The sequence below is a fragment of the Mustela nivalis genome (genome assembly GCF_964662115.1).
Source record: "Mustela nivalis genome assembly, chromosome: 17".
NCBI classification, from domain to species: Eukaryota; Metazoa; Chordata; class Mammalia; order Carnivora; family Mustelidae; genus Mustela; species Mustela nivalis.
This window is the reverse complement of record NC_139036.1, coordinates 30,710,148-30,735,648: the sequence shown is the minus strand read 5'-3', so window position 1 is coordinate 30,735,648 and position 25,501 is coordinate 30,710,148. Positions and strand designations below refer to the sequence as shown.

Below are 25,501 nucleotides of genomic sequence, written 5' to 3'. Positions count from 1 at the left end.
GTGTCCAGTTAAAGCTTGGAAAGCAGAACCTTTAAAATACTTGAACCATTTGAAGCAGGGCCTCAGGTCAAGTTGTTGCCGTAAAAACACAAACACTGGGGGCGCCTGGGTGGCTCAGTGGGTTAAGCCTCTGCTTTCGGCTCAGGTCATGATCTCAGGGTTCTGGGATTGAGCCCCGAGTTGGGTTCTCTGCTCAGCGTGGAGCCTGCTTCCCCACCCCCCCCCTGCCTGCTGCTCTGCCTACTTGTGATCTCTCTTTCTCTTTCTCTCTGTCAAATAAATAAATAATTAAAAAAACAAACAAACAAAAAAAAAAAACAAAAAACCACAAACATTGGGACCCAATGGAAAAAAAAAAAAGACAAAGTTTCATGTGCTGTAGAGATGTTCATAAAACCAAACCAAGCCCATCTCCATCCAGGGCCAAAGGAGATTCAAATGTACATAAAGGGTCACAGAAGAAAGTAAGTGATATGATTAGATTTAGGTCACCTAGGCCTGGGAATTACCTGAGAGGCAGAGAGGTTCAAGTAAACGCACGGTTAATGGGAGAATCACTGAAATTTGAGCTAGGAAAAAAAAAATCTTCAGAGTCATTCACTCTAATAATTTTTTTGAAGACTTTATTTATTTATTAGAGAGAGAAAGAGAGACGTGTGCACACATGGCTCGATCCCAGGACCTCAGGATCATGACCTGAGCTAAAGCAGACACTTAACTGACTGAGCCACACAGGCGCTCCCGCGCTCATAATTTTATGAGAGAAACAAGGAGGCTAGGAACTGAGGCGGTTTCCTGAAGGTCACAGTCTGAGGAGTGGCAGTGACAGAGCCAGGCCTCCTTTCAGTTTCCGGCAGCAGCTCTGGCCCCACCTGGCTGAGCCTGGGGAAGCGTGTGAACAAGTAAGGAGGGAAGTTCCGAGCATCCCTGCGGGCTGGTCAGGGAAGAGGAGCCACAGAAGGAGAAGGGTTGTGTGGAAGGAAACTGCCATAGGAGGCTGAAAAGGTGGGTGATTTGAAGTCCTTCTAGGGCTTGGACTGGAGCCAGAAGGTATTGGGGGGAACCTGGGAGAGCCATGTTTGATGAGGGGTGAAGTCAAAAGGGGGACAGAGGCTATCAATCTGGCAGTGCGCTGGCTACATTTGAGGAAGAATATTTTAAGGCAAGGAGGCCAATGAGGACACTATTCAGGAAGGTATGTGCTAGGGCCTTTTACTTTTAAATATATGAGAGAGACCCAGGCAGAGAGGGGTCAGCCTCATACTCATGCTCAGCTAGAATTCAGACTTGTTGGGACACATCCAGTGAACAGGTTGAGCTGCCTTCCAGAAGCCCCTAGAGTAACTTCTGGACAGTCCACTTCTATCCTCCCTTGCCCACCTGCCTGGCTCAGCTGAAGTGAGTCGCCTTTATCCTAGGCACTCACACTGATGGTGCATCGTGAGCCAAGGAGCGGGTCGCAGGAACGGCTCTGTGCCCTCTCTCGCCCAGCCCAGGGTGGGGATTCCTCCCACCTGGACAAATGGGACAGATTCTGCGCTCTTGGCCCCTCCTGCCCCGAGGCTCAGCTGTCTCACCCTCCCATTTCTCCCGCCCAAGGACAGCTGGCAGAAGTGCTCAGAATCGGTTGGCCATGTTCCCTCAGCTGCAGACGGTGACCAGGGCCCCAGGCTTGGGTACCAGTTCCCCCAGCTTCCACGCCGTAGAGGCAGGCCTGCTAGGGCCTGGGCGCTTCCTGCAAGTGTTTGCTGCGAGCGAGGCCCGCCTCTCATTGGCTCATCTCCTTTTCTCTGCAGCCGGTCTGAGGAGTGGGGTCTGTTTACGAAAGGCATGACTGTTTCTAGCTTTCTTAGGGAAGCAATTTAACAAATCAGTACATTTTTGGAACAACTGTCATGTTAAACAAGCACAGCTCCTGAGATGTAATTATAACTTAAGTCTCCTCTCTCTCTCTCTCTCTCTCACACACACACACACACACACACATACTCACTTCTTAACCCTTTAACAGTGGGGCTATAGGTTTGCTGCACCTGGATAAAACTCAAGGCGGTCCCCATGATTTCCCTGTTTTTTCTGAGTCTGTGTTCACCCTAAGTCTGAATATAGAAGCAACTCAGTGATTAAAGTGTTCAGATAATCATTAAAATTCCAAATATGTTGTAGAAGGAAGGCTTTCCCCTTCTCCTTCAGCTCAGGCTGAACATACGCAGTCGGCAACACTCCTGGCCCTCCCCTCCCATCTTTGTAGCTGTGGTTTCTGATGCTTACAGTGTTGGAATGGGAAGAAGCAGGAAAATTTCCACTTGATTGGTGCTGGCGTGGGGATCTGGCTTTGGTGTTCTCTGAACTTGCCAGGTGTTTAAAGCGGACACTTTTGTGTGCATTATATCCCTCCCTGTCTTAATCAGTTAGGGCCGCTGTAACAGAATACCACTAGGTGATTTATAAACAACCAAAATGTGTTTCGCTTGGTTCTGGAGGCTGGAAGTCTGAGATCAGGTTGCCAGCCGGGGTGGGCTCTGGTGAGAGCGCTCGTCTGGGTTACAGACTGCTGACCAGTCTCATTGTGCCCTCGTGCAGCAGAAAGGTAGCGACTAGCTCTTTGGCCTCTTCTTAGGAGGACATTAATCTCATTCATCAGGGTTCCATCTGACTCGACTAAGCCCCCCTACCCTACATATCATCACATGGTTGGGGGGTAGGATTTCAACGTTAAAACTGGGGAGGAGGAACACATTCAGCCCACACGCCCGCCATTGCTGGGGACCTCTCACCTGTGCTTCTCTCACTTTGGTGATGAATTTTCCTTTGGCTCATTGCTTCCTCCTTCCACCATCCTTGGGAATCCAGCCATACCTTCAGGTTCTGCCTGAAATCACTTCACCCCTCTGGACTGCCCTCCTGTATAGCCTCTTTGACTATCCCAGGCCAACCCTCTTTCTCACTCGCAGCTCTCCCTCTGCCCCAACAACTGTGAGGATGGCTACTTTCCAAGTGTAACCCCTGCTGTGCCTCTTGACATTTGGGTTCTCAGGCTTGACATCTTCGAGATGGGGTGGGATGGAACTCATAGCACACTTTCCCCAAAGAAACCCTCATCTAAAGTCTTGCTCTCAAGTCGCTTGTACCTTACACATTCTTTGCCACTTTGCAAACCCTGGTCTAGAACTTCACTTTGGGATTTGGAATTTGTTGTGATTCAGCTAAAGCTTCTATTTTAACATCTGATTTCATTCCATTTAGGACACATCTTGAACCAAAATGCTTCTATTATCTGACTCCTGAGCATTAATCTGACATTTTTATTTATTTATTTATTTATTTTATTTTGGGGGGGGGACAGACAGAGATCACAAGTAGGCAGAGAGGCAGGCGGGGGATGGGGGCGGGAGGCAGGGTTGGGGGGAAGCAGACTCCCTGCTGAGCAGAGAGCCCGATGCGGGGCTCGATCCCAGGACCCTGGGGTCATAACCTGAGCCAAAGGCAGAGGCTCTAACCCACTAAGCCACCCAGGTGCCTCTGACATTTTTATTTTTTTAAAAATCTTGGGGGAGTGCCTGCATGCTTTATTTGGTTGAGCATCCAACTGTTGATTTTAGCTCAGGTCATGATCTCAGGGTCGGGAGATGGAGCCCTGCATAGGACTGCATGCTCAGCAGGGAGTCTGCTTGAGATTCTCTCCCTCTCCCTCTGCCCCTCCCACGTGCTCTCTCTCTCTCAAATAAATAATGTAAATCTTTTAAAAATCTTTTTTCCATCATGATAAGTGTACTCTTTAATCCCCATCACCTATTTCCCCCAGTCCCCCACCACCTTCCCTCTAGCCACCATCCATTTGTTCTCTATATAACTAAGAGTCTGTTTCTTGGTTTCTCTCTCTCTCTTTTTACCTTTGCTTGTGCATTTACTTCTATTTTTCAAGCATAGGAGACTGTTTACCATTTGAATTTATTTCCCAGGTCTCACCCTTTGGACAGTGTAGATCCAATTCTGGACTCTAGTTGCAGGGGGCTCTGACTTAAAAGAGAGAGAGGCAGCAAAAGAGAGGGGTGGGGAGAGAGAGGGAGGGGCAGCATTTCAGTCGAACTCTGTAAGGCCTTGGGGGCATCTGTGTACGGTCCTCTAACCATGGAGGAGAGCTGCTCTCCCTCTCACATCTCTAGTGTCTCTGGGATATGGTGTGAGGTGGTAGAGCAGTGGCTGTGATAGATGTCTTCAATGGCAGACTGGGACAATGCTGGGGACCCCCTGCAGGAAGAGGCAAGAGCCAACAGAATTCAGAAACTTAGAGCATACATGACCTTGAGCATGTTACTTCTCTGAGCCTTGGTTTTCACATCTGTGGAAGGAGAATAAGAATCCGTACGTTCCTGATAGCCAAGAGCCTATGAAGTGCATTCTAAATTGGGAAGTGGGTCACAAGTGTCCGGAATAGGAACCTATACTTAGATTCTACTCAGTCTCCCATCTCAGACTGTGTGGACTGTGAAGTCAGGGCCCATGTCATGTTTGTTTTTCTTCTATCCCAATGCAAGCACAACTTATTGGATGGGATTGTGGTGCCGTTGGCCTGGGTCTGTTGGGGATGCTCGTGGTGTGGATTTGCTCTCCAGAGTCACCTGTTTATTTCACACGTGCTCTCCATTACACCAAACCTGCAGAAAGTGAGCGAAGGACCAGTACTACCTCCAACTTCATCACTTCCCAGACAACCCAAGCCAAAGCCCCTTTAATTATCGATTTGATAACTTTGTTTCATTTTCCAATATATTTTTTGAAATGCTGAACCTACTTCTCTTTGCTTCTACTTTTGTTGCGAGTCAAAGTCTTATTCCTGAAAGTTTCTTTCCCTTCCCCCTTTTTCTTTCGGTAATGTCCTTTTTGTCTTCACTTGCCTCCCGGTGTTTAGTGTGCTCTGTGAACCATATTCATTCGCTCAGACAGGGGTGTGGAGGAAGCGTAGGCCAGGAAACCCCAACACCCTCCATAATGCATGGGAGCCTTTAGTTTGGTGATTACTACAATTGTTGCCTCTTGGAACAGTGAGCCATTAGCTGGTTCTCAACCCCCTATTAGTATTACCCTGTAATTTAATCACAATTAGACTCCTAGAAACATAGACATGGGAAACAAGTGGGCAAAGGAGGCAGATAGCAGAAAACAACAGCATTTGGGGGTTCTAATCAAAGGTACTGTTTTCAGAAGGTGCGGGACCAAATAGGAGGGAGGTGGGAGAGCTCGGAATGAAGTAACTGGGCAAATGATTAAAGGGACTCTGTGTTGTTTTACTTCCTAGTATTGGGGTTGGAGTCTGCTGGGCATTGATCTCATGGGCTGGGCTGGGCTGAGCTGGGCTTGTTTAATAGCAATAGGGATTGGAAGAGGATTGAGAGGTGACATGTCCCCTTCACCTTCTCTCCTTGAAATCTGTGGGAGGAAGGTCTCAAAGAGGATCCTCAGAGGACGTGTCTCCCTAGGGCCAAAGCATGTTCTTGAATATCTGTTGAAACCAACCTCCTTTTTGGGGGGCTCCGAGAAGCATTGAGATACCATTCACATTGGCTCCGCATTCTCTGGGGAAGTGTGGTTGTGGGGGGATGGACACAACCAGGGCTGGAAGTAGGGGCATTGCAAGGTGGAGGAGATTTGAGGAGGGTGTCCTTAGACCTTTCCACAGGACTGTTGTCCTACTCGAGCCTCAGAAACCCAGACTGCAGTGCAGAAAGGAGGAACCCCAGAATCTGAGCCCCCAAATGACAAACTATTATATCACACTGCAACATGGATTGGTCCACGAAGAAAAGAGCCCGGTGCGCAAGTTTGGCAAAGCCCACTCCCTCTTCATTCTTCAATAACAGCAGCCACCTTAGGCCAAAGTCAAGTTGTTAACGGCACAATCGACTGAGGGCACTGCAGGAATATGGCAGGGAGGAAGAGGGATGGGTGGCTGGAGCCAGGCAAGGTGGGCAAGGAGCTGGGAGCCCAAGCACCTATGAGCAACATTATGAAATCCCTTGGAGGCCTCCCTGTTCCCTTTCCTCCACTTCTCCTCTTACCACTTAGGATCCAGTCCTCCTAGAAATCCACTAATGTGTCTAATAATTGAACATCATCAAAATATTAGGAGAAGTTTCTGGTATTCCAGAAGGTTCTAGAAGTCCAAGGATCCTTTCCCCAAATCAGAAGGCAAGACCTGGGTGCATGGGAAAGAGGACTTCTCCTTCCCTCTGACTCTCTTCAGCATCAAATTCTCCACTTCTCATGGTAACCTTGCAATCCCAAGTTGGTGGCTTTCCAGGACAGTTCTAGTTTCAAATATTGTATTTTATTGTCCTCATAAGTACCTATGAGGCCACATGCCCCGATTTTGTTATGGAAAAAAACTGTAAGTACAGTCCTAGCTCAGAGCACTTCCTGTCCAGCTGAATCTACATAAATCTTGCCCTTCCCTGGCACCTAGGCATGGTGGCAATTGGAAGATAAGCTGGAATCGCAGCGAAGGAAAAGTTAGTTTGCAGGTTGGTGTAGGAGCAAAGGATAGGTGACCTCCTGATTTTTGAAGCTTGATTCCGATACCCCCAAAATGTTTGCAAAAACCCACCCTCATTATGGACAAAGATCCAGACTTGTTTCCACCTGCAAGCCTCAGACTGTATGGCAGTATGGCTTTTCAGCTTTTCAGAATTCTCTTTCCCCCTGGCCCCTGATAAAAGTCCCTATAATAGAAGAGAGCCTTTTCTTCTAGAATGAGAAATGAGAGTTAACTGGCCTCTTCCTTCTGGGACACTTGTTTTTCACATTGAAGTTCTCAACCCACTGTTGGGTCATGAAATCAATTTAGTGGGTCCTGACCTTTGGCAAAACTTCAAAACTCTTCATAAATATGGAGATAGATAGAGATATACATACAGATATGGATATAGACTCAAAGAGAGAAAAGAACACAATGTATCAGAATATACCATGCGGGATTCAGATAAGTACTGCTTTGTGAAACGTTTGTTTCTGTTTTATCTACCTGTATGTATGTTCGTCTTATCCGTGGGTTACTGCATAAAATGTGTTTTTTCCCCATGGGTCACAGTAAAAACGTTGGAGGGATGCCTGGGTGGCTCAGTAGGTTAAGCAACTGCCTTCGCCTCAGGTCATGATCTTATGGATCCTGGATTGAGCCCCTGCTCAGAGGGGAGTCCGCATCTCCTTCTTCTGCCCTTCCTTCCTCCAATAGCAGCGAGGATGCACTGAGCACCAACAGCCCACCAGGCACTCTACCAAGTGCCTGAAGTGAGTAATCCCTTTTGAGTCTCACCCCATCCCCCACAGGGAGAGGAGTACTGTCCTTACAGTTCCCCATTTTATTTATTCTTTTTGTTTTAAATTCTTTCAAGTAATCTCTATGCCCAACATGGGGCTCGAACTCATGGCCCTGCCATCCCAAGTCGCAAGCTCTACCAACTGAGCCAGCCAGGTACCCTTACCAACCTCACTTTAGAGATGAGGAAACTGCAGCTTACGAGGTTAAATAATGTGCCTGAAGACCCACAACACAGCTAGTACCTGGCAGGCAAAAACTGGGTCTCGCACCCAGGATTGTTGAGTCCATGCGCTCACGCGAGCTGGGTAGGCAGTTGTGTGGTGCGGACCAGTAGCAACTATCCAGTTCGGCCATCCATCCAGGCTTCTTGCCTGTGGGTGCAGGGCAGGCGGGGCAGGGGAGTGGAGGAACCCAGGCCTGGGGAGCCAGGGTCCAGGGGCTGGTGGCTGCGAGGGTGGCCGAGCCCTCCCCCAGCGCAGCTCCTGCAGGCGGCGGGCTGCAGCTCTGCCACCGCAGAAATCGCTGCTAATTATAACCAAACAATGAGCAATCACAGCCCGCTAGCGGTTTAGCTCTCGTTAGAGGCCTGGCAGGCTTTTCATTAGAACTTCCCCGCCGCCGCCTGAAGGCGGTGGCAGGAGCTCTGGGCTCCAGCTCCCTCCTCCCACTCCTCCGAGCCTGGGCCCCAATTCAATCAGGGTTTAAGGCTCAGTGTTCTGCAGTGGCAGGGGGTAGCAGGGGTACCCGAGGCAGAACTCTTGCTCTTGCCTTCCGAGAGCTGCGGTCCCCCCAGCAGTCTCTCCACGGGAATCAACAAAACCCAGGCCTCTGGAGGCTGGCAGAGAGAAGAAAGGTTCTGGGCAGTTTTGTGTCCTTGGCTACTTCTATCTTTCTTGGTCACTGCGAAAATTTATTTTCTGCTGTTCCATAAGGTGGAGCACAGAAGTACTTGCTCTGTATAAAGGGATCTCTAGAGGTGCTCATTTCTACAGGACATCCAGGCAGAGGGACTCTGGGAATCTTGGCAACTGTAAACCTGGGTCAGTACGTCATTAGAGGCCTTGGGACCCAGAGGAATTCCTCAAATGCCTATTTTTTTAAAAAGATTTTATTTATTTATTTATTTGACAGAAAGAGATCACAAGTAGGCAGAGAGGCAGGCAGAGAGAGAGAGAGCCTGATGCGAGGCTCAATCCCAGGATCCTGAGATCATAACCTGAGCCGAAGGCAGAAGCTTAACCCACTGAGCCACCCATGCGCCCCTCAAATGCCTATTTTGAGGGCTCAGGACTTTGGGGAGGGTGTGAGGGAAGAGAGAGCCCCCAGATGGTGGAACAGTTGCCTCTAGTTTGGGGGAAATTTATGCTGTTAACCCTTCCTGGGCCAAATTGTGGACAGGTAGATCCAGAGCAATGGAGGATAGTATGTATTTGTGGGGTGAATGAAGGAACATCTGGAAGGGACATAAGAGAGCTTCTGGTCCTCATTTTCTAGGTGAAGATCTAAGGCCCAGAGCTGGATGACCAACTGTCTTGGTGTACCTGAGATTGAGGGGATTTCCGGACATGCGATTTTCACTTTTAAAACCCAACACCTTGGGGTACCTGGGTGGCTTAGTCAGGCGTCTGACTCTTGAATTTAGCTCAGGTTATGATCTTGGGATCGTAGGATTAAGTTCCACATAGGGCTCTGCCTCAGCGGGGATTCCGCTTGTCCCTCTCCCTCTGCCCCTCCCCCACGAACACTCTCTCTCTATAAAATAAATAAATAAAATCTTTTAAAAACCCCAACAAGTTGGTCACCCTTTAAGAAGTGGCGAGAAGTAGGGGCGCCTGGGTGGCTCAGTGGGTTAAGCCGCTGCCTTCGGCTCAGGTCATGATCTCGGGGTCCTGAGATCGAGTCCCTCATTGGGCTCTCTGCTCAGCAGGGAGCCTGCTTCCCTCTCTCTCTCTCTCTCTGCCTGCCTCTCCATCTACTTGTGATTTCTCTCTGTCAAATAAATAAAATCTTAAAAAAAAAGAAGTGGCGAGAAGTAAACCAATGTGGGCAGAGTAGGAAGGCAACGTCTGTAACAAGGGATTATTGATCCCTTATACAGCACTTAGTACACGGCAGGCTGTGGTATAATAAATAATCACCTGGTTCTAGCTCAGAGCTCCTAAAAACCATGGAATTTCCTGAGTGATAGGGCAGTCATGTTAGTCATAATGAGCCCTCCCTGACCCTGTCTGAGTTTATGCTAATGAGATAACTCAGGGCAGGGCCCCTAGATGGCTTCAGGATAGAGGCTGGCAGCCAGAAAGGCTAATAGGTATGATTAGTGGATGATTACTCTCAGCCCCACCCCGCCAATAGAGAGGGAGGAGGGCTGGAGACTGTTCAAGATAAAAACTCTTGAACAGCAAGATTTGAAGAGCTTCTGGGGTGGCAAATACATCCTGTACAAAAAGGGCGATGCACCCCAATTCCATGGGAACAGAGCCACCTTCCTTGGGACCCTTTTGGACCCACTCTGTGTACCTCTTCATCTGACTCTTCCTTTGTATTCTTTATAATGCGCTAACAAATGTAAGTAAAGTGTTATCCTGGGTTCTGTGAGTCATCCTAGCAAATTCCTGAACCTGAGTGGGGGTTGTAGGAACCCCCTAATTTGTAGTCATCTGGGCAGCAATATAGGAAGTCCAGGCACCCCATTCATGGCTGGCATTTGAAGTGGAGGGAGTCTTGGGGGACTGAGCCCCGATGCTAACTATGCGTAGATAGTGTGAGAATTGAATTCTGGACACCCAGTTGCTGTCAGAGAATGATTTGTGTCAGAAAACACTGCCAGTCACAGTCTAAACATGAAGTGTTAGTTCAGTTAGTCCTTTTACCAACCCCCTGAGATATGTGCTATTACCTGGTTGTATGTGTTTCTGTGTGCTCAGGTCCTCTGTTTCTCCTCCTCTTCTCTTTATCAAGCTTTCTCAGAACATTCATTGCCTCCTAACTTGGCTGTGGACTTGGCTCCTTAATGGCCACCTCAGTACTAACACTGCTACCCTTCCTTCAGACTCAGACTAGAACTGGGAATGTCCCTTCAAGTCCCACCTGCTGTCCAGTTCTGGCCCCTGCTACTACTCTCTTCCCCATCACTCCCCATTCACGGAAGACCTTATGCCTTCCTCACTTTTCTCTCCATTCCTACATTCAGCCTCATCCTGGTCCCTTCAGTGTCTCTTAAATGATCTCACCAATATTCTGCCTCTCTGTTAATTAATCTCCTTGCCACCAATGATCTTTCCCTTCCTTCCCATCTCAGTCACCTCCTCTCATACCTTATCCTAGATCTTGTCACCAGCATCAAAAGTGCCATGTCCCAAAATCCCCACTTCGAGTCTTCTCTGGCCACATATCTGTTAAATTTGCTTCCCACTCCTACATCCTTCTACCCATGTAGGGACTTGTTCCATTCAGTGATCTCCAGTCTATTCATTCATCCCTCCAGACCATCACCTCCCTCCCTTCTCAGCTTAGGGTCCATGGTCCATCATGGTAAACACACTTTCATATATCCTTGCCTTTGTAATGATAATAAAATATGTCTGCAAGTTCTTTGATAATTGTTTAGTCTTCTTGGGCTACCATAATGAAATATCATAGACTCAGTTGTTTCTTCTTCTTCTTCTTTTTTTTTTTTAAGATTTTATTTATTTATTTGAGAGAGAGAGAGAGAGACAGTGAGAGAGAGCATGAGCGAGGAGAAGGTCAGAGGAGAAGCAGACTCCCCGTGGAGCTGGGAGCCCTATGCAGGACTCGATTCTGGGACTCTGGGATCATGACCTGAGCTGAAGGCAGTCGTCCAACCAACTGAGCCACCCAGGCATTCCAGACAATGCTTCTACAACAGATATTTATTTTCTTGCCATTCTGGAGGCTCAAAGTCTAAGGTCAAAGTTCTGGCCAGTTCAGTTTCTGGTAAAGGCTTTCTTCTTGACTTGCAGATGGTGGCCTTCTTGCTATGTCCTCACGAAGTCTTTCCTTGTGTGCACAGGGAAAGAGCAAGCAAGTGACCTCTCTGTGTCACCTCTTTTTTTTTTTTTTAAAGATTTTTAAAATTTATTTATTTGACAGACAGAGATCACAAATAGGCAGAGAGGCAGGCAGAGGGAGGAGGAAGCAGGCTCCCCACTGAGCAGAGAGCCCGATGTGGGGCTCAATCCCAGAACCCTGGGAACATGACCTGAGCCGAAGGCAGAGGCTTTAACCCACTGAGCCACCCAGGCGTCCCTCTGTGTCACCTCTTATACAAACCCCACTAATCCTATCAGATCAGGGCCCCACTTCCATGACCTCATATAACTTTAATAACTTCCTTAGAGACTTCATTTCCAAATACAGATATACTGGTGGCTAGAGAGTCAATGTATGAGTCTTAGGGAGACACAAACATTCAGTCTATTACAGTACTCCTGAATTCAAAAGGTGGAGTCCAACACTCCTCCCCTTGAACATGGACTGGACTCAGGGTGACTTGCTTTTAAGGAATAGAATGTGGCAGAAGTAAGGCAATGTGACCCAAGTCTAGGTCATAAAAGGATAAGCTCTGCTTAGTTCTTCCTGTTGGATTGCTGCCTGTGTGAGAAGCCATTTGTCAGGTTGTGAGGATATCCAAGCAGCCCATGGAGAGGCTCATATAGAGAAGAACTGAGTCTGTTTGCAACAGCCACCTCTGGTTTGCCAAAAATGATGCGCCATCTTGGAAGGAGATTCTCCAGCCCAGTCGAGCTTTCAGATGACTACCGCCCAGCCAATATCTTGACTGCAGCCTTATGACAGGTGCCAAGCCAGAATTGCTCAGGCAAATTGCTCTCATCTTTAAAAAAAGAAATCCTTGGGGTGCCTGGGTGACTTAGTGGGTTAAGCCTCTGCCTTCAGCTCAGGTCATGATCTCAGGGTCCTGGGATTGAGCCCCACATCGGGCTCTCTGCTCAGCGGGGAACCTGCTTCCCTCTCTCTCTCTCTCTCTGCCTGCCTCTCTGCCTACTTGTGATCTCTCTCTGTCAAATAAATAAATAAAATCTTTAAAAAAAATTAAATTAAAAAAGAAATCCTTGATTCTATCTTCCCCTTCAGTTACTTCATCATTTTTCTGCTAACCATTCATAGCAAAACTTAAAAAATTTTTTTTTACTGTTTTGGGGTGCCTGGATGGCTCAGTTGGAGGAACATGTGATTCTTGATCTCAGGGTCATGAGTTCAAGCCCCAGGTTGGGCGTAGAGATTACTTAAAATAAATTTAAAAAATAATTTTTATTATACTGTTTTTATCTTCTCACCTCCTATTCTGTCACACATACTCCCATCAGGCTTGTTCCCCCTCCCATGACAGTGAAGCCACATTTCCATGCTGACAGTTTCAGTGGTCAGTTCTCTGTTCTTACTTGACCTTTCAGCAGCAATTTCTGTCATTTGATCACTGCCTTGCTCAAAGTCTTTCTTCAGTTGCTTTCAGACACCCCAGTCAACCAATCTTCCTCTTACTTCACCAGCTCTCCCTTGTTCATTTTCTTTTTCTTTTTCTTTTTTTTTTAAAGACTTGTTTGAGAGCGAGCAAGCAAGAGAGGGCATGGGGAAGGCAGAGGTGGAGGGAGAAGCAGACTCCCGCTGAGCAGGGAGCTTGACACTGGACTCCATCCCAGGACCCGGGATCGTGACCGGAGCCCAAAGCAGACGCTTAACTGATTGAGCCACCCAGGTGCCCCTTCCTTGTTCATTTTCTTCTCTGGATTCATTTATCCCCTTTCACCAGCGTTAAGATTGGAATGCCTGGGGCGCTTGGGTGGCTCAGTGGGTTAAGCCGCTGCCTTCGGCTCAGGTCATGATCTCAGAGTCCTGGGATCGAGTCCCACATTGGGCTCTCTGCTCAGCAGGGTGCCTGCTTCCTCCTCTCTCTCTGCCTGCCTCTCTGCCTACTTGTGATCTCTCTCTGTCAAATAAATAAATAAAATCTTTAAAAAAAAAAAAAAAAAGATTGGAATGCCCTAGAGCTTAGCTTTTGGATATCCTTTTCTCTCTTCTCTTCCCTTCCCCTCTCCTCCCTCCCTTCCTTCCTTCTGGGTGGCCTGATCTAGCCCCATCGCTTACAACACCTTCCACACACTGTAAGATCCCCTAGTTACGTCTCTAACCCAGGGCCTCTCCTTGTGCCCTGGATGATGGAAGGCAGAGTGTGTCTTCAGTTTCCTCCCTCTGGGGCATGTTTCTCCCCACCTCTCTACCGTTTCTCTCTCTTTTGATATTCAGTTTATTCATACCCAGGGGTAAATGATAGGGTTACAACGTTAACTGGCACTTGGTACAGTGCCTTGCACGTAATGGGAATATTAATCAAATGTAATTAAATTACGCCTTTCAGGGAACAATGTTTACATCTGGCCAAAGGCAAAGTTATGCCTCTCTACTGATGAAATTTCAGATATGGGCAGATACGGTTTCATCCTCATCAGGCCTGCGATGGAAATGGGGGATGTGGGTATATTTTTGAGGGTAAGAGGCTTTTCTACAATTGCTCAAATCATGTTGGTCGCTGACTCATTCTTTCTGTAGGAGGTCTTTGGTGTTTCTCTTTTCTGGTCTCCTTGTGGTCAGGATAAGGTAAACTGGCTGACTAGAGCCGCAAAGCCACACCCTAAATTTTTGTGGCTCCTGCCTGGCTGTGGCAGTCCCTTTGTTAAATCACAGCACTGACAAGCTGTGGATTCTTTCTTCACTTACCTTTTCAGAGGGACACTGTTCTTCAGCCACCGACTAAACCCTTAACTTGGCCAACAATGGTGGATATTCCCGTCCAGAGAGGCAAGTTAGACCTTGACACATGACTGAATCATGTTTGAAAATTTCACATGTCAGATTCTCCATAAAAAAAGAGTATCATCCTCCCTCCCTCCCCTCTGTACTTTAGACTGATGAGACCCACAGAGGACACCATGCTGTGGACCTCAGGGGCACTGAGTCAGTCTGGGTTCTGTCACTCCAGGTAGGGAGGAGACCTGGGTACAAGGACTATTTACAGGGTTCAGGGAAGCAGCAAGAGTGAGGAAGCAAGGGAAGGTGGTAACGAGTCACAGGGATCAGCAACAACAGGAACTATTTACCACATCTAGGCTGAAGGAGCCCGTGGGGAGTAGTGACCAGATCCCAGGGACAGCTGCAGCTAGGAGAGAGCCTGGGACAGGAGACTCTGCCCCCCAGAGGTCAAAGGTGGCCAGAAACCAGAGGGCAAGAAAACCTCTTGGTATAGACCACTGAGCTCAGCCTCCTGGATCTCAGAGCAGAGCGGAGACGGCTGGAGAGTGCAGTTGGAGAGGCCAGCGGAGAATATTCTGCAGACTTGTTCTGAAAAATAACTCCCAGGGTTAAAGCTATTATAAGGTAATGTTTTCAAGGTGGATGGTTTATGACCCCCTGTCTCTACTGACAAATACAACTAAAGGTGATGGTTTACGTCAAGATGGGGTATGTGATAGTTAGTTTTATGTGTATACTTGATTGGGCTAAGGGATGACCAGATAGCTGGTAAGACATTATTTCTGGTGTGTCTGTGAGGTTGTCTCTGGAAGAGAATCAGTAGACCGAGCAAAGAAGGTTCACCCTCATCAGTGTGGGTAGTTATCAAATCCACTGAGGGCCTGACTACAACAAAATGGTGGAGGAAGGGCAAATTCTCCCTCTCTCCTTTTTTTTTTTTAAATTTCTACACCCAACATGGGGCTCAAACTCACAACCCCAAGATCAAGAGTCACATGTTCTACCAACTGAGCCAGAGAGTCAAGCATCTCTTCCCTTGCTGTTTTTAACCTAGAATGTCTATCTTTTCCTGCCCTTGGACATCAGAGCTCTTGGTTCTCGGGCCTTGAACTGAATTATACCGCCAGCTCTTCTGGTTCTCCGGCTTGCAGCTGGCAGATCATGGGACTTCCTGGCCTCTGTAACCATGTGAGCAATTCCTTTAATAAATCTCTCTGTATATATCTCTATATCCTATTGGTTCTGTTTCTCTGGAGAACCCTAATACAGAGTATTAGGATAATCTATGTGTGTATGAGACTGCAAGTCTGCTCCCCAAATGATGTTTATATCTCAGGGACAAGATTTATTGAAGTATAAATGTTCTACAGAGAGTTTTGGCTTAATAACTTTGATATCCAGATCTTCTTGGATAGAGAATTGGGAGAATGGGTATGGAGAGAGACTGGAGGAAAAGGGGAAGGATCTGACCTAAGAGGCTAAATCACCCTTCGTAATCAAGAGCTCAGGAAAAGGGGCGACATTTGGGTGCTGGAGGGAGGATAGGACTTTATAACACATAAAAGCTTGAGTAGCTATGGATGTGACGGAATTAGGGAGGAGAAAATGGGGCTACAGAAAAAATTTGCCAAGTGTTTCTATCTTTTCAAAAGACACTAATAAATAATTGGAATTTCTTTTTAAATGACTTTCAGTTGCTGAACCATATTTCTTTATATGACTGCCTGAGCAGAGCTAGGGCCCTCAGAGGACCCGTAATTTTATTGGAGTTACACTAAAAAACCTTCTGGCTGGTGTTGGCAAGGGAGGATTGGTCAGAAACCACTCCATATCACAATCTCTATGCTCTGAGCCATAGCACACAAGCCTGGAATGTTCTGAGGACCCCGCTTCCTTCCAAGCTGTTGCTCCTTATACAGGACCCCTGTAAACAGAAAGGAACACCATTTTACTCTATCTGTACAGAGGCCAGAGAGGATAAATGGGTTGTTCATGTTCACCCAAAAGACTAAAGAAGAAAGGAAGCACAGCCCACGTCTCTGAATCCCTGTGTGGCCTGCATTCTGCTCAGCTGACTGGCCGTGGATTCTGTTTCCTTCCCTTTCTAGAAAGTGAAAATCCATTTCCGCTTACCTTCCTGAGAAGGCCCAGGCTTTTGCCAAGGGCCTGTGTGGGACAAGACTGGAACTTCAGCATTTATAAAATCATGTCTTTGGTGCCCTTAATCTCTCTTTTGAAAGCAGTTTAAACTGCCTAGGGGTGGGGGGCTGAGCTTGAGAACTAGGACCTGAGGTCTGGACACTGAGACATGCCATCTGTACCAAGTTCTGAATCTCCCAACCGTGCAGCACCTTCAGAGGCTCTAATCAGGATGGGAGGTTTCCCAATGTGGGCTAATGGGATTTGGGAGATACTGACTGAGGCATTCTGGAAAGAAGCCTCCATTTCCTTTCATGGATGCTATCAAAAAAGCAGCTTGCTCTCTCTCCCAAGTGGGAATGAGGGTGCATCCAGCTTTGGTTGCCGCTGGCAAGACCACGTTGCCGCCTTGAAGGCTGAAAGTTTTCAGATGAAGTTGACTCCATGAGGGAGGACAGAGAAACCAAAAGCGAGCAAACAGATAAAAACAACTTGTGGAGCAAATGGATCAGACCTGGGTAGGCTTTTGTGCCTACCTACCTTGAATAATTTTATCATTGCTATGGACCAACAGATTCCTTTTATTGCTTAAGCCAGTCTGAGCCATGTTTTTGGTTTTTGCAGTTAGAGACCATCCATCCTCCTGATACCCGAAGATAGCTTATCCTCTGCTACGGGATCAGGAACAGGGAGGCACAGTCCGGGTCTGAGAAGATTCTGTCCAACATGGGTGATATGTCACTATGTCACTGGGTTTTAACCCTCTTCCTTGGAGAGGGAGGGGAGGTCAGTTAAGTTCATCTCACAGCTGGGTGGTGAGGGGTGACAAGTCCGTCATTCAGCAAAGGCACAGCTGAAAAGATGCTTCATGTGCTTGAACGTGATCCTCTAGGAGCTCAGAGGGCTTGGGCTGCCAGAGCCCCGTGGGGCAGGTGTTCTTTACTCCCAGAGGGTCCGTGGAAAGACATCAGGAAGCCCCTGAGACCCTAAAACTGTATGAGGAATTTTCGTGAGCACATTTTCACCAAGTTTTCAAAAGGAAAGAATCACTGCTCTGTTTAAATGGTATGAATGGTATAAAGCCTTCTAAACCCACTTGCCCAGCTTTCTCCTTGTCATGAAACAGAGTGACTACTCCTTTTCCTTCTTTCTCCCCAGGGGAAATGAGAATCCGAGATATCGTAGATGGTGGCTAAACCTACTAGACAGAAAAATCACATTTACGTGATTAGGGAGTATGCCAAGCTATTCGGAGAGGTGAGCAGGGCGATGTCCCGGGGTGAGTGAGTCCATCCGGAAGTGAAGGTGGACCTGAGCTTAGGTGAAGGAGAACGACGAAGCCCAGACCTGCCCTATCTGTAGGAGCCCCAGGTACATGGATTCATAGGAACATGCATCTGTGCATACCACAAGCTGTGAGTGCATGGGATAACAGTGACCATTTGCATTGTCTGCTGGTTTTCAGCAGGCATTTCTAGAACACTGCCTCATACGGGTCAAGGGAGCCGGGTCTCGCATGTTTCCCCCAGGTTCAGAGAGTGCCAGGCCCAGGGTCCCTCAGTAAATGGTGGTGCCGTTGCCCAAACTCTGTTTGGTGTGTTCTGTTTTCTCTCCTGGTGCTCTATCCTTTACAGCAGTGGTTTCTAAACCTGACTGATCAGCAGCACACCTGGGTGATTCCCTGCAGCGCAGAGTCCTGGGCTCTGCTCCAGCCCTAGAAAGGCTGCTTGGGTATGTCTGGGGCAGGACATAGACACCTGTATTTTTGAAAGCATTACCAGGTGAATCTGAATACCACTTAGATTTTTGGAACGAATGCTTTATATAAAGAGCACTGTGTGTGTGCGTGTGTGTGCGCGCACGAATGCGTGTGTACACGTGGGCAGCACATATGTTCTCCAATAGGCAGGCCTCGCAAACCTATAAAATAGGTGACATATCTTGGCTGGCTCTCATCTACTTTTTTAGGGCTTTCCTACCCTTTGGCCATTTTCCCCGATGCCTCATGGTTCTTTAGCTAACCCCTCATCAGACGGCAGCTTTGTCCCTTTTAGGGACAACGTGCTTTGTCAGAGCAGACTCTTGGGGATGGTTAAGTTCAAAAGCAGTACATTTCCGGTGGTAGAATTTTAGGCTTTGGGACAGGCAAGTGGGTGTGAGAGCTGTTTTAAGGAGAGGGGCCATCTCGCTGTGCATATGGCGGTTGTGAATTTGCCCCAGCAGCTCTCCGCCTCCAAACTCCCATGTGTATTATCCTATGCTTGCATGTCTACCGTACAAATAGAATACCCACAAAACCCGCAGAATGAAAAGCAAACACGTATCACGAGCAGGTGGATTCTTAGAGTGTGCCATCTTCTTTAGGGGGAAAAAAAGGCGATGAATGCATTTTCAGGATCAGGTCTCAGTGCAGGCATGCTCTTGAAGCTGGAAGAGAGGCATCCAGAAATCTGAGTTTGTCGTGGAAACGCTGACAGGGCTTCAGCCGAGGGATGCTCACAGGTGCAGCCCGGAATGGCGCGGCCTCTCGTGGCTTATTTACATCCTGACTCACTGAATGAATTCTCTTTTCCTGTTTCCTGGCCCCGGAAAGCCAGCTGGCCTTCTGGTCTGGCGGCTGGGTGGGGGGCTAGAGGGGGGAGGGGTTCTTCACCAGAAAGGTGGCTGTCTCTCTCTTGGTGGTGTTTTTAGATTTGTGGAGCAGGGAATAGAGATGGTCTTAGGCTCAGTCTCACATCTGGGAGAAGGAGCCCTGGAAGGAGCAGAGAAAGAAATGAGGGAAGGGGGTAGGGAGGTAGGCAAGGAGAAAAGAAGGAAGGAAAATACACTGATTCCAAGTGTCAGGCACACCCCTAGAAACACAAGCGTCATCTTTGTGTTTTTATCGCCATCAGCTGTACCCCAATGGGTTATGAAGGGTTATTGCTGTGTTACAGGGGAGGGAGCAGCCAGGTAGCACATGGAGAGAGGGAGCAGACAGCGCATCCTTGGGTAGACCAGCTGGCTGGGTGGTGTAAGGGTTAGCAAGTTTCCCCTGAACCTTTCACTTCTGTTGATGCCAAAAGCAGGGCACAAAGGTCTTCCCTTCCCGAAAGCCAGAAAGCTGGGAAAGCAATGCCTCACTGGTCACAAAGCGACCACCCTCGGTCCTGTCAGGGGCAGACCACTGACCACAGACCCTGTGCTGTGGGCGGGCCTTACTGGAGGTGGAGCATTGGGTCCCTGGAAATATGGGTTCTTCCTTTTTCCCTGTGGGACCCTAGGACTCCAGCAGGAGCTGAGAAGGGCATCAGCTGCTTTATGGAGCCCATGGGGCAGGGTGCAAGAGCCTGGGGGAGAGGGTTGGGAAAAGGAAATGTAGTTTCTGTCCTTGAGAAATTTCCATTCAGTGGGAAAATGGGAAAAATCCAATCCTACAAGGGGGCAAGAGATCTGCATAGGAGTCAAAGAAAGATAGAAGAAAGGAGGCATGGTCCACACATTCCAGGACTTTCCAATCTGCAGAAAGACCTGTTTCTTCTACCCTGGCCATGGGCTGCCCCACCCCCAACCAACCCTGTCAGGAAAGGAGCTACCAACCTCCTCCCCCCTCTTCCCGATTGTGGCAAGTGCTGGGAATGAGACAGACCCCCTCCAGTGTGCCCCTGGCCTCACAGCACCACCACCACCACCACCACCACCACCACCCCCCGCCACCCCCGCGCCTTCTTATGCCACCCTTTCTCTCCGAGCTGCCTGCTGCTGGGGGCTGCTGCTTTGGCCGGGCTCAGACACCCTGCTGGAGGCTGGCTTGCAGTCAGAGCCTCTTGGTCAGGCCCACCTTTCCTTCCCCTGGGGAGCCTTGGGAGCTTGGGACACATTCCAGGGCTGGCTCCGCACGAATTTGCTGCTCGGTGTGCCAGGCGATCAGAACTCACTCCTCTCCCTCTTCCCTCGGAGGTGTTGATAGTAACAGCAGAGCTGAGCTGCCAAGTTGGCAGGAGAACAGAGCGACTGTGCACTGCGGATGGCGGGGGGGGGGGGGGGGGGGGGCAGCCAGCCGGCGGAGGGCTGGGCCAGACCGCCAGTTTGTTGATCCCTCCAGTCTGGCAGCCGGCATCTTGCTCTAGGAGGGGAGACTGTGCCGGAAGGTGGGAGGCTCCAGGGGAGGCCCAGGGCGGTGGTGCGGTGTGAGGCGTCTGGGGGGCTCCCACGGCCGGTGGTTGGGACTCCTCCCCCACACCACCCCCACGAGGCATGCCAGGCCTCATCGGCAGAATAGAGCCATCTTTGTTCCTGCAGCTGCTGAAGCAGCCGTGGGCTTTCCAGACTGGAGTGGTCCTGGGGTGGGAGCTGGCGGTTTCTGAAGCTGCTTGCCCCAGTGGAGGAGGGGCGGAGAGGCTCTTAGGAGGACACCTAGGCTGTCAGTCAAATGGACCTGGGACCTTAGACAAGTCATTTGACTTCTCTGAGCCTCAGAGTACTGAATAGCCCTTCAGAGCTTCCTGTGAGGATTCAACAAAGTAATAATAGCAAAAAATTATCTTACTCCAGGACCCACGCTGTGTTAAGAACTTTTGTATGTAAATGCATTTAATCTTCAAATGACTTTATCAGGTCGGTACAGTTATTCCCATTTTATTAATGGAGTAATTGAGGTACAGTAACTTTCTTTTTAAGTAACTTTTTAAGTAACTTTCTCAAGGTCACAGAGCTAGTGAGTAGCAAAGTTAGGTTTGAACCCAGTCCTGTGTCACTTAGGCCCTTGCTCCCAGTCCTTATACAAACTGCCTTCGTAGAACAGTTCTTAGCACAGTGCCTGGCATAGAGCATGCATTTTATAAATGGTAGTTCTCACCATTGCCCCAGAGCAACTCCATATAGGGGACCCAGGCTCCTGACATCCTGCCCAGGGACTCCATGGGACCCTACAGTTGCCTTCCCCTTCCATCTCTGGCCATGCTCAACTTCGCTTAATTCTAGGACCTGGAACAGTTCCTCTTTTGGAATGAGAGCCCCCTGGCCTTCCCCGCTCCCCTCCTCCTCCTGTCCCCTCTTCTTGCTGAGGCAGAGCAGAGCAGAGCAGAGCAGAGGAATTCTCAGCTTCCTCTAGTTACCCTCAGCCTGCAAAGAAAACAGAGTCTGCTGTGTCTGCTGCCAGTTCCTCCCTGGTGACAGCCACAGCCCATTTGCTCAGCACCAGCGCCAGCCCCTGATGTGGGGAGAGTGGGGAACCTCAGGCCAGACCGGGTGCCCTACCTTAGACCTGAGGCCCGTCACTTCAGGGTGGACCTTGGGGGCAGCTCAGAGGGAGACAGCCAAATAATTTCTTACAGACTCTTGACTCTTAAGAGCTGACTGAAGGTTCGTGGGCTGCAATTCATAATTTTTTCCTAGGGCAGGAAGTCTATTGTGTAAATATGTTCCCCATGTTTTGGGGGCATTCATTCATGTGGCCTTGCAAATTAGTAACAAGCTTTATGAGTACACTAACTGTGCTACTGGCCATCCTCGCCTCTTAGAAGGTACCAGGGAAGGAGTCCTTTGCCACCTTCTGGGCAGCCAGAGCTAGACCTGAGCCAAACCAGAGCCCGGAGATGGGATTACTTGACTGCTTCCAGGCCCGAGTTCTTCCCTGAGACAATTAAACCCGAATTATTGGTGCTGCGGGAAGGGAACGGCTTGGGTGTAGATATATTAAATTGACACTGTTTTTTTCTGTGTGTGTGTGGGGGGAAAGCATTGTGTGTTAGCTACAGATTTACCCTCCTAATTCTTTCCCTCAGGTCATGACCGATGGTGGGCCAGCCCCGAGGCAGGGGGTTGCCCAAGATGACCTGTAAGAGTTCCTTCCCTCTGGAGGCCTCCATAGAGATCCAGAATGAGCGAGCAGAAGTGGGTCGAGGTTCGATTTTCCTAAAGAAGCCCTGAGCTGGAGACAGGATGCGTTGACTATTTATTTATTTACGAGGCTATCGATTATAATGCAGCTTTTCCACAGGATCCTGGGCTGGAGTTGGGGGAAGAATCCTCTTACCAGTTAGCTTCCTTTGCCCTGAGATGTCAGGCGCTCAGATAGGTGACCCCTCCCTCCCCCTGGCTCTTCCTCCGCCCCCCCACCCCTCTGCAGCCCTCACCCCTGAACGCACTGAGGGCTGGGGGCTCCAGACAGCCCCTCTAGTTTCCTCTTTTCTCACGTCTGTATGTTCTGGGTTCCTTCCAATTTTAGGACAGGTTTGAAACCCTAAATTTTAACGGCAGGGCATTGCTTAATTTGGGTACAGACATTCGATTTCTGAGCTGTGAAAGACCTCTGAGATCCTTCTAGCAAAACGCTTTTGTTTTATGGAGAAGGGACAGAGGCCAAAGGAAAGTGATCTCTCCAAAGTCACACAAAGAGAGACACACAAGCGGAACAAGAATGGAGGCCTCCTGATTGCCCCTGGTGAGGACACTGAGTGCTGCACCAGGTGCCTCCCACTCTGGCGCCTCAACCCAGGGTTAGGGGTGGTGCTGAGCGAGGAACCCCTCTCCGGGAAGCTGGCCCCTTTTGCAGCCTCTCCTTTGTTTTGTGCTTGATGAAATCTCTGCTCTTAGCTTGCCCCACTCAGACATGGCAGGGAGGGGTTTCTGTGTAACCCCAGAGAAAACAGAGGCTAGCAATAATGATGATGAGCCTGCTCAGCCTCTTCTGGCTGAATCCACCCTCCATTTCCACCTCCCTTCCCATCAGCCACCTTTCCAGAGGTGTCTCCCAGCCTTTGTGCCCCAACACCAGCCTTCAGATGGGCAGAGATGCCCGTGTCTACGTGTCCTTGTGAAAGAAAATGAGGGCTCTCTCCGTCGGCCCTGTTCCCAGGGCCGTTTGCCAGAGAGGCAGGAATTAGTCTTTCTAGGTGGGCAAAATCCAGGAAACAGGTCAATGCACCAAGATCCAAGGGCTGGCTCCCCACTTTGGAGACCCTGACGTTTGGCTCAGTTGAAATGGCTCTAAAGATGAGGACCTTTGGGGCACCTGGGTGGCTCAGTGGGTTAAAGCCTCTGCCTTTGGTTCAGGTCATGATCCCAGGGTCCTGGGATCGAGCCCCGAATCGGGCTGTCTGCTCAGTGGGGAGCCTGCTTCTTCCTCTCTCTCTCTCTCTGCCTGCCTCTCTGCCTACTTGTGATCTGTCTGTCAAATAAATAAATAAAAATCTTTAAAAAAATAAAAAAGATGAGGACCTTTGCTTGGGCACTCTGCTGTATGTCATTCTACTTATTATTATTTTTTTAAGGTTTTAAAAAAATTATTTGACAGAGAGAGAGACATCACAAGGAGGCAGAGAGGCAGGCAGAGGGGGAGGAGGAAGCAGGCTCCCCGCAGAGTGGAGAGCCCGACTCTGGGCTCAATCCCAGGACACTGAGATCATGACCTGAGCACAAGGCAGGGGCTCAACCCACTGAGCCACCCAGGCACCCCTGTCATTCTACTTCTTATGTTCGTTTTGGCACTCAGTGTTCCAAGGTTTAACCCCAACTAATTTACCAATTTCATCTCATTTTCTTCCCTTTTCATAGCCTATGTTGTTCACAGCTAAAAGGAATTCCATACAAGCAGCACACTTCCTTCCTGTGCCTCTGTCATTCTAAAATGCTTACCCTCTGGTTCCACACATGCAGCAAACCCATATTCTATGCCACTTTCCCTGAATATAGCAGCTGACATCCATAGCAGCCCTAGGACTGTTGATCATCACAAGAACCTCAAAATTCTCATTTCTCCCTGGGGTTACACAGTAGGTGGAGAAGATGGGATTTGAACCCAGGTCTGTTATCCCAGAGTCTATACTCTAAGCCACTGCACTATATTGCCTATCAAGAAACAGCTTCCCTTCCCCAGATTATCTTCCTCTTATCTAGGATTTTACTTGCACTTTCCTTATCACACATCACTTTTTTTATTTTTTTATTGGAACTATTTGCATCATATACTTTAACTTCCTTCCTAAACGATGACCTCTTCAACAGTAGGGGTTGGGTCACACTTGGCGCGTCTCCTGCACCAGGCCCTGTGCTGGCACAGGGCAGGGGGCCATTAAATGCGTGTTGGATGAAGGAAGGAAGAAGTGACAATGGATTCGATACATGGTGAGGTCTATCGTCTGCCCATGCGGGAGTAGGGAGTCAGAACTCACTTTTCTGAAGGGCCCAGCTTCACTCTTCCTTGATAAAGACACCATGGGAAGAGAAGGGGACAGAAGTGTTTCATCGATGAGCGAGGTCAGGAACACAAACCCTTGCACATCTCTAATTACAGAGTTTCTTCACGCTGGCAGCGTGCTGGGGGATGCTTTCAGTTCTCCAGGTTGGGAACTGCAGGCGTTCTTCATTGCTTTGTGGGAACTGACATCGCTCTGAATGGAAAAGAGAGCAGAGGATAATAAAACTTGTGAGCGATAGCTTTGCCAGGTGCGGGGTCTGCCCTGAGAGCAGGGGCCTCCGGCATGCACCCCACCTTCAAGACCCACTTCATCAGCTCAGAGGGGACTCTAGCCACCGTTTCTGTGCTGGAGAGGCTCTTTGGGGATCAGGGACTCCACATGGAGCAGCCCGTGGCAGGGGCGGGGGGCTTCTCTAGCTGGGTGAAGGGTAGGGTCAATCCACTGGGGGAACTTCCAAGTTGAGAAGGGGTAACAGGAGGCTCTGAGGTTCAGGGCACTGGACAGAAGACCTGGAGTGTGGGTGTCATCTACAAAGGGCGTGTAGTTGTGTATGTATGTGTGTGCTCACGTTCTCCTAAATGTGTCAGAAGCAGCGAGGGTGCCCACACAGTGAGGGGACTGTGCTTTTTTTCAGGGCCTTGAGGTGCCCGGCTGGGCCCACTTTCCTCAGGGCTCTATTCAGGAGTCAGCTTTTCTGGTCAAGGCACAGCTTTTTCGCTCCAGCGCCTGGGAGGGTCAGGGCTGAGAGGATGGTTTCCCGCTGTGCCTTCACATAAATTAACTTTGGGTGAGAGAAGATAAGTTCTCATCCAGCACTTCCAGCCTCATTCCCCCAACTGTGTGTTCACCTCCTGCCTAAACAGAATAACAGGGGAAAAACCTTGCCTGTGCATGGTAGTTTTACTCCAATGCTTGTATTTTCAAAACCCATTTACATCTGCTATCGCCTTCCATTCTTCTTTTTAATAAAGCTTTTAATTTTTATTGATTTATTTTTAAAAATTTTTTTAAAGTAGGTTCAATGCCCAGCATGGGGCTTGAACTCACAACCCCTAAGATCAAGAGTCACATGCTC

At 48.9% G+C, this 25,501-nt stretch overlaps 1 protein-coding gene and 1 long non-coding RNA gene across 2 annotated transcripts in view; one reads left to right on the top strand and one right to left on the bottom strand.

Annotated features, from left to right (window-relative positions):
- Positions 1–25,501, top strand: part of EPX (eosinophil peroxidase) — a 240,871-nt gene that overhangs the window by 79,320 nt on the left and 136,050 nt on the right. The gene's annotated exons all lie outside the window — the stretch shown is intronic.
- LOC309852182 lies at positions 16,813–20,270 on the bottom strand. Its single transcript, XR_014305127.1, has 3 exons — positions 20,067–20,270; positions 18,540–18,673; positions 16,813–17,238 (listed from the first exon to the last, which is right to left on the bottom strand). It is a non-coding gene; the product is annotated as an uncharacterized lncRNA (long non-coding RNA).